Genomic DNA, 9,900 nt, shown 5'->3' on the forward strand with positions numbered 1-9,900 from the left:
ACCGCTAACATCCAAGTCTTGGGGCTGTCTTTCTCTCTTAACTCATGCATTTGAGAGTGTGTGTGTGTGTGTGTGTGTGTGTGTGTGTGTGTGTGTGTGTGTGTGAATTCTTGTAAGCAGGGTTTGGAAGCCCCTGATCTAGGTGGACCCTCTTGCTGAAAAGCAGACTTTGAGGGGCCTGGAGGGAGAGGCCCTCAGAAAACAGGAAGTCTCCTGCCACTCCTAAAACATCAAGGACAACTGTGACCTCTGGTCTCCTCCTGAAGACCAGGACAGTAGGGACGTGCTTCAGGACAGTGTCCAGAACAGTCAAGAGACTGGAGTTGCATCCTGCTGCCGACCCCAAGCTCTGCTCCTTTGTGGTGGCGGTGTGACATTAGCAACCTCTTGGTTTCCAGAGCCTCAGGTTCCTTATCTGTAGAATGGGAATTTGATACCAGGCTGGCCCTCGGGTCTGCTGCAAACACACTTCCAACTAAAGCTTCTCTTAAGATCCAAGTAGCGTGAGATCGACCAAGATAAAACTATACTGGGATCGGGGGTGAAGCTTCATTCTGTTTTCCCAGGTCTGGTGGGATTTAATACTGAAAGAAAACCTCATTGTAACTGTCCACACCGCCCACGGGTTTTTAGTGCTCAGCCTTTTGGTGACACCTGCTGGCCACAATAAGTACTGTACACCCCCCCTGCCTCCCCAATTTGGCCAAACAACTAAGAAAACTTACTTATCTCTCTTTGGCCTTTCAGTATTTCTTGCTCAGAGACTGGGAAGCGGAGAGAGTCCTTCCTTCCCAGGCAGAGACTTCCCCTCCTTCCACCCTCCCCTTCCCCAAAGCAGGAATGAACAGGACTTAACTGCAGGGCCAGGGTGTGAGTTTAGGACCAACTTGATCTTGAAAGACTTGTGCTCACAGCAGCAACCCCACCAGGCAGAAGACCAGCACATCGGGCTGTCTCTGTCTCAGGAGAAGCAAGGCTGAGGAAGAGGCTCCAGCCACAGAGGCATTGGAGACTCAGAGAAGCCAGCCACTTGGTGGTCGGCACTTATGATAGGTGGTTCCCCGATTCACATCTAGGCTCAAATACCAGGGTGTTTAGAAGAATGGGTGAGAGAGGAGCAGGATGGGGGTGTCCCTAGCCTAGGGTACGTCTGCTAGGAGGATTCAAAGTCTACTGGTGATATCAGATAACACGAGAGATTTTCTCCAACTTAGTTCAAGGTGTCCAGGAGGCTGCCTCAAAGGATAAAAGCACGGTAGAAGACTGTGTTCTCTGACCCCCAAAATAACAAATAGCATTAAAATGTAAAAATCCAAGACCTTGTGGGCAACCCGAGAAATCAGACTGGCCTCAGGCGAACAGCAGGTGCTGCTGGGAAACCGGCCAGGTGATCTGGTAGACCGTTCTCCCTGCTCGTGTGTGTTTGAAATTTTCTGTGTCAAATCTGCTCTGGAAAGGTGACAGCAAATGCTGCTGCCGCCGCTGGTGGCCACGCAAAAGTCAGCAGCGGTGTGGGGGCAAGGTAAGCTGTTTCTCTGATCCTCAGCTGAATGATCTGTACAATGGGAATGCCAGGCACGAAGCTGTGATAACGTTGCCGTGTCCTGAGGGCCTGAGCGTGTCACTGAGCCACCACCAGGGCCTGGTACAGTCATCGCTATGGGCAGTTTTCCGTGGCTCTGGCTGAAATTTGCCAAATGGAGTGGCTGATGCTGTCGAACAACTGGTTGATTCCGCTTAGCTTCAGCATCCTAATTAAAGTGTTGTTGAAGACATCCTTTTTTTTTTTTTAAAGATTTATTTATTGTATATGAGTACACTGGTACACTGTAGCTGTCTTCAGACACACCAGAAGAGGGCATCAGATCTCATTACAGATGGTTGTGAGCCACCATGTGGTTGCTGGGATTTGAACTCAGGACCTCTGGAAGAGCAGTCAGTGCTCTTAACCACTGAGCCATCTCTCCAGCCCTGTTGAAGACATCCTTAAAATGCTGTATGTCTCAATGTGAGGTCGTCCCAGCTACACTCACTCTGACCCTTTTTGCCCATACTATAACTGGGCTTCCCTATCCCTTGAGCCTAGTTCAAGTTCTATCTCTGAATTTAAGCAACTCCTTCATAGTTTCCATTAACCTCATCCCTCAGTGAAATTTGAAAAGTCACCTACCCCAACCACACCATCCCAGATTCATTCAACACTTAGGAAATGTCTACTTGGAGTGTGGAGGGGTGAGCAGACAGTGTAAGAGACCCAGGGCAGCCCCACCAGTGACATAGACACCATCATTAGGACTGCTGATTAGCAACCATTTCTGCTAGGTGTAGTGAGAGAGGCCAACACTTCAAAGGTTAAAGCAGGAGGATCAGGAGTTCAAGGTCATCCTTAGCTCTGTAGAAAATTTGAAGCCAGCCTGGGCTACATGTGACCATAAAAGGGGAAAAGAAAGGAACTAGAGAGATAGCTCAGACATTAAGAGCACTGGTCGTTCTTGCAGAGACCCCGGGTTCAATTCCCCGCATCCACATGATAGTTTACAACCATCTATAACTCCAGTTCCAGGGGATCCATCGCCCTCTTCTGGCTTCTGTGGGCACTGCATGCATGTGGTACATAGACATATAAAACACATCTCCTCCTCCTCTTCCTCCTCCTCCTCCTCCTCCTCCTCTTCCTCCTCCTCCTCCTCCTCCCCCCATCTCAGAAAGCAGCCTTATTTCTGCCCTAGGTATGGTGACTCACAATGTTGCCCAGCTGTTGGCTGTCACTTTAACCTGTCGATCCAGGTGCATACAGAGTAATGTCCTCTAAGTATTCCCTGCCCTGCCATATTGACTGTGAACCTTGGGTTCACCCTACAGCCATCCTCCCCACAGAGGCTCAGAGTTGGACCATCCAGAGACTTTTTCATCACGTTTAGGGTCTGGGGAGTGGGTGATGTGCTTACAGCACATAAAAGAATGGAATAAATGGAGGTAGCTGGGAGTTGGCTTGGTGATCCAATGCTTGCCTCGCATTCTCAAAGCCCCGAGTTCAATCACTAGCACCACAATGAAGAAAGAAAACAATCAAATAAATTCAGAAGCCCTAGGGAGTGTGCTTCCTTTGGGGGTCATGGGTGGGCTGTATACAGTAAACAGACAAGTATTTCAGACCAAAAGAAGTCAGGAAACTTCTTACGTACTGTGGAGACTCTGGCATGCCGAGGGCTCGCAGGAGAAGCCCATTTACCTCCATCCTTCCCAGGGGTTTCCAAACTCATTGACCACAAGTCTGTTTCTGTCTGTTATCTGTGACCCTCTGGTGAAACTCTTGAGAAACGCCATACTTGATCTTTTCACATTGTCAGCTGAAGTTGTTAAAAAAAAAGAAATTGGGGTCAACTCTGCTAAGGATGTGGCATTCAATGATACGGTGGCCTGAGGTTGGGCTCTCCCGCTCCCTGATTCTGTATTCTACCCCGGAGTTCTATTCCTTGTGGGACTGACTTCTGACTTTACCATCACCAATATCACTCCTATGTGTAACTGTGAGGCAACCACGTTAGGGTTGGGAATCCAGCCAGTCCTCTGAATAAGCTGCCAGTGTTCACGACAAAATATTCAGGAAATGACGCACCGGGCAACAGCTCTCACCCAGTGATCCACACCAGGGCCATAGGACTGTGCTTTAAAGGGCCCAGTGCAGCAGTCAGAGCTGGTGGGCTCCCATGATGGGTGGCAGTTCCTGTACTGGGCCTGCAGAAACCTTTTCTACTGCACTGGATCTGTTTAAAGGGAAATGCTACCCAGGCATGGTGGTGAATACCTGTACCCTCACACTCAAAAAGATGCCCGTTGAGGTGAGGGGGTCTCAAGTTCTAGGCCAGCCTGTGCTGTAGAGCCAGCAGGGAGGGTGGGGGGACAGAAAGGGAAGCCAGCACAGTGCAAGTTCTAGCAATCTTGTTAAAATGGCAGGCAGCAAGGACTAGAAATGTGACCCAGTAGAAGGAAACCTGGGGACCCTGGTAGCTCTTCTCCACTATGTCTTCTGTGACCCTGGGGACCCTGGTATCTTTTTTCCACTATGTGTAGAGCTGTCATCTGTGAGAGATGAGACCCAGCCCGTGCACTCCAGAGGGGCCAGGCACACGAAGCTTAATAGACCAGAATGTGTGCACAGGTAATAATGTTAGGCTAGGCTTCAGGGTGGGGAGGGAGCCCTTGGCACTGGTGACATTAAAGCTCAGCCTGGTGAAGCATCTTTGGAGGCTTAGAGAGAACCCAGAGGTGAGGTGGGGTGGGCCAAGTGAGGAGGGCCCTCAGCTGCCGATGTGCCTCAGACTCACTGCTTACTGTCCGCCACCCTGGTCTCCTCCTCAATACCTGACTGGAGGGATTTCTTCCTGCTCACAGTTCCTGTGCTGGCAGCTGGAGGAGCTTACTGCTATCTTCCAGTGATTCCTCTGTCCTCTGTGCTGACAGTTTGTCACAGTGACAAGAGGGACACTGTCCTGCAGAGGGACCATGGAAGGCATTAGGGCTGCATGAGACATCTCTGGGACTGATACTCCCAATGAGCACTAATGGGTCAAGCCTGTGGAGAAGCAGGCAGACTTTCTAGGGAAGAACTCATCAACCAAGTTAAGGTCATGACCATGGGCACTGTCTGCCGTGTGGAAGAAGATCTTTTCCCAGGGTGGTGGCAGTTTTAAGCATGCTCAGCAGCGCATGAGTATGTAATGTCCCAGTGGACTGAAGACATGGGAGGGCCCTCAGTGAGGATCCAGCACAGGAACTGTGAGTAGGAAGAAATCCCTCCAGTCAGGTATTGAGGAGGAGACCAGGGTGGCCGACAGTAAGCAGAGGCCCTAAATAGAGGGATCAGTGGCTAGAAGCACTGGCAGCTTGCTCAGAGGACTGACTTGGATTCGCAACACCCAAAGGGCCACTAACAATCATCTGTAACTCCAGCTGCAAGGTATCCAACGCAGCTGCAAGGTATCCAACACAGCTGCAAGGTATCCAGCGCCCTCTTCTGGCTTCCGAAGGCACTGCATGCGTGTGATGCACAGATTTGCATGCAGGCAAAACACCCGTACACATGAAATGAGCTGCTTAAAACTGTTTAAAAATAGATAAAATATGATTGCTAACTTGGAATGATAAAATGATGACAAGGACTGGGGAGATGGCTCCACTGGTAAAGAGCTTGCTGTATGAGCCTGGGGTCCTGAGTTTGGGTCCCCCAGCACGTGCAGAAAAGCCAGGTGCTACACTCACCTGTAATTCAGAGCTGGTGAGGCAGAAACAAGAAAAGCCCCAGGGCTTGCTTCCAGGTAGTCTAGCTGAATCTGTGTGCTCTAGGTCCAGTGAGAGACCCTGTCTCAAAATATAAAGTGGACAGCAACTGAGGAAGACACCTGATATGCATCTGTGCACATACATATACAGATACCATTCATACACACGCACGCACACACACACACACACACACACACGACAAATGACATTGTGAAAAAGAATATACAAATATCACAGAAATATGGAAGGTCACATGTTCCCCTTAGACAACTGCCTGAGACACCCCTGTCACACTCTTCTTTGAGATGTTCTGTGTGCTTCCAAGCTTCCACAGCCCCACGGTTGCTCTCATATTCTCTCTCTCCCCTCTTCTCTTCTCTTCTCTTCTCTTCTCTTCTCTTCTCTTCTCTTCTCTTCTCTTCTCTCTCTGTCTCCCCCTCCCTTCTTCCCTCCCTCCCACCCCTCTCAGCAAAGTCCACGGGCATATGGGATTTAAACCATAGCCGAGTGAGCAAGCCTGGCATAGTCATCATTCAAGAGGATTGTGAGTTCAAGTTTAGCCTGGGTTCCACAGCAAGATCTTGTCTCAAAGCAAAGCCAGGTGAGCTGTTCTGGGTCCGAAAATGTGTTCCTTCCATGGGACAGAGGCATGAATAATCTGTGAACTACACAAATATGTCCCGCCTGAAAATGAGTCAGACACCCAATGCTTACCAGACCCCCTCCCCAGGATGCCAGGGAATGAAAGAGAATGTGGCAAAGGCTGGGGATTAACTGGGTCATCCCACACACTCTTTCATACGCTCTGAGCACAGGAACATGCCCTTTAGCTTGAAGGATCCCGAACTTGAGCTGTGTCAACTCTTGGTATGCCACAAATCCTTGGATGGCAGCTGCTGCATTTCATATAACATGCAAAAGCAGGCCTGTCCCTTTCTGCCATCCCATCTCCTTTGAGACAGGGTTTCTCTGTGTAGCCCTGGCTGTCCTGAAACTCACTCTGTAGTCCAGGCTGGCCTCGAACTCAGGGAATCCACCTATCTCTGCCTTCCAAGTGCTGGGATAAAAGGCACGTGCCACCATGCCTGGCCTCTGGCCCTATTTTGTGAAGATCTTAAATGAAAGACAACACAAACCACTTGGAACCCCCCCCCCCCGCATACCTCCCCACAGGGACAATCAGGAAGATGATAGGGATGCAGGCTGAGCGTGCTTTTGCCAAAACATCTTTGGCTTTGAGGTTGGTACACCTGCAGATGCCAGCATCCTGCCGAGCGCTCACCCTGAGAGGCCAGAGACGCCAGAATGAGAACTGCCAGACTTGGGGCTCAGATTCAGGAGGAAGATCATACCTGTGGAGCTGTGTCATGTGGGGATGAGGGAAGGTGCTTGGCACCTTGTGAGACAGCCATGCCAGGCCTTCAGTCAGTGTTTACGGAGGCTCCAGGAGAGGCCTGTAGGGATAGGATAGACACCAAGTGTCTGCAGGAGGTTGTGTGAGTGCAGAGAGCCTCAGCTCATAGCAAAGGGGTGAGTTGCCAGGCCACAGGCCACACGACGTCTGTGGGGGTCAGGGCAGAGAGGATGCCAGAGTGCCTGTTGGCCTCACCGAAGGACAGCGAATGGCAGGTGGAGGAGGGGCCTGGGAACCAGAGAAGAGCGGGCTGGAGAGGGCACAGTGTTCAGAGGTTGTTTTTTTGTTTTTTATTTTTGAGTTTATAATATAATGATGTCATTTCCCCTTCCCCTTTCTCCCTTTAAACTCCCTCAGACCCCTCTTGCTCTTTCTAATTCGTGGTCTCTGTCTCATTAATTATTATTTTATTAACACACACATTCTTAAATATATAAGTACAACCTGCTCAGTCCATATAGTGTATATACCTATGTCTCTATCTATATACACATATATATGTGTGTGTGTATTTTGTATATTTACATACATATATTTAGTCCATGTATATATACATATGTACGCATGTATGCATGTATGCATGTATGTATGTATGTTATTTAGTACATGTATGTATACATGTGCACATATATACGCATCTTTCTTTTGGGGGGCACACTGCCCTTTTGATATTTAATATCAATTAGTGTGTTCTTCTCTGGGGAAGACCATGAGCCCCTCTCCCCACTTTCATCATTTTCCTGTTGTCTGTCGTTCTGTGTTAGCATGTCTGCTGGTGCTGTCTTTGTTCAGCCCGTGTTTAGGCAATCACGAGCTATTTTGGATGTCGTTTCTGATGTTCCTAAGAGACACAATCTCACAGCTGACTCCTGGCTTTCCAATCTTTCTGCCCCCTTTTCTGAAATTATTTCTGGGCCTTGGTTCAGGAACTCTGCTGTAGATATATCAGTTGGGACTGGACTCTCCAATTCTTCATTTCTGTTGGTTGTGGTTTTCTTCGGTCTCTGTTGTGGAGAGAAGTTTCTTTGATGAGGAATGAGGACTAGCCCTTGGAGAAGGACCTGAGCACATTTTTGTTGTTGTTTGTTTCGTTTTTTTTTTTTTTGTGTGTGTGTTTGAGACAGGGCCTCACTGTGTAGCTCTGGATGCCCTAGAACTCAGTATGCAGATGAGGTTGGTCTTGAATTCACAGACGTCTGTCTGCCTCTAACCCTGCCCACCCCCAGCCCCTATGCATCACCACACCTATCAGGTTCAGAGAGACTTTGTACAGAAGATAGTGAAGTGACATTTCGTGAAGTGTAGATGAGAGACCCGTAAGACAAGTTGGGAAGCGGCACAACTCGAGTCTCTGCTTTTTGTTTGTTCGTTTCTCAGTCTGGGTACCTTCCCCTCCAGCCCAGCCTCAACTCTAGAGAGAATTATGACTGTGAGCCTGCAGAATTCTGACTTCAGAAGGACTCCCTGGCTTGGCTTCTCAGCCAGCTTCAGGGCTGGGGGCTGACGGAACACAGTTCGGATGCTCTGCTTCCCGGGGGACTGCATGGCCTTAGATGCCTGTGACAGTCAGTGTTGGGGCAGCAGCCTGAACAGGGTAAGCCCGGGAGACCATCGCCTAAGGGGAGGGGCCTTGGCACATCCAGGTCTTTGCTCGACCAGGCCTGCATGGGTGACAGTACCTGATGCTGTTAGGACATGTGAGAAGTCCTTCGTGAGCTTCTTTCCCTCTAGGCTTAGCCCCGGATCGTTTAGAGGCACGCACAGTGCTTTATGGGGGCACCGTGATCCATGGATCTGAGTAGTTCATCCCGTCTCAGAAAGATGGAGGCAGGGGGAAATGACTGCGGCGCAAGCTGGGCAGCCTGAGTTTGGTTCTCTGGAACCTGTGGAGGGAGGAGAGAGCCAAGACGCAGCTCCTGACGATTGTTCTCTGACATCTCCGTACCTCCTCACAGTAAAGTAAACACATTTTTTTTTAAAAAAGTAAAGGTAGAAATCTAAGTATTTATTTTAGGTATTATTGTTTACTTCTGACTGTCTGTGATTAAAAATTTATAACTCTGTTTGCCTGCATTAGAGCGCATGCATATTTTGCAGGGACACACGCACACACGCACACACTATGTGGGGGTGGGTCCAAGTTTCTGTACACATGTGTTTACTCCATCTCTTCTGTCCAGATCTTTCACTGTAGGGGTCTAACATAACTAAGGGACGTATGTGCCCAGTGCCACAGAAACGGATGCTGCTGCCGCCCCCACCATGATCTCCTAGCCCAAGATTCTGTGCATAACATTGAAATCTGTTACAAACAGGATAGAGAGAAGGGAAATCCTTGCTTTCCCGTCTCTTCCAATCAATGAGTGAGCGCCACGAAGGTCAATCTCAAATTAGCTACATAACACCAAGTGTTAAGTTTTTAAGATCGACCTGGTTCGGTATTGATTCCTTCTATGACAGCCATATTTATACTGAAATTGCTCAAGAATGTCTGAGCACATATGGAGGCTTTGTTGAAATAATTACATGGCTTTATTTTTGTAGAAAAGTAGCCAAAATACGTAAGTTCATTGTCTAAGTCAAACAATAAAAACATCTGTTGTTTCTTGTGATGGCTGTGCTCTTAATACAACATGGCAAAATAATACCCCTAAGTATCCATGATTAACCTGAATTGGAAGGAGCTCACCTCCCAATCTCCCCGTGACTTCACGAAGCTGTTTTAACGGACAGTTTTTGTTGTTGTTGTTGTTTAGTTTTGTTTTTGTAAATCTTTGTTTTGAGTTCCATTGGGAATTTCTCCCTGGCATTAAGTGGTGTCCCTATAAGAAACGAATTCCATGAATCTCAGTCCTGTGTGGAAGTGCCAATATGAAAGTTTGGACTGCATTCAAACTGTAGGTAAGCACGGGTGGGCCCATCATTAAGTGTTTATGTTTACCTGTACAAATGACTGTTTGCCTGGGCAACTGTGTTTGTTCTTACACGTGGGTGTGGGGGTTCCCACCTGGTTTGGGACTGTGAAGGAACAAGCTGGATCTCCTCCCCTACACCTTGTTTCTTCTTAAGGTTCAGTATGGGCAAGGTTTCCCACACGAGGGAAGAAAAGGGCACCTCTGAGCACATTTGAACCAAGCTGTCACTGCCAGAGTGTTTCCTGAGTACCAGAGAGGAACATAAGTTAGGAAATGACAACTTAAAAA

Source organism: Rattus norvegicus, chromosome 8 (assembly GCF_036323735.1).
Source record: "Rattus norvegicus strain BN/NHsdMcwi chromosome 8, GRCr8, whole genome shotgun sequence".
NCBI classification, from domain to species: domain Eukaryota; kingdom Metazoa; phylum Chordata; class Mammalia; order Rodentia; family Muridae; genus Rattus; species Rattus norvegicus.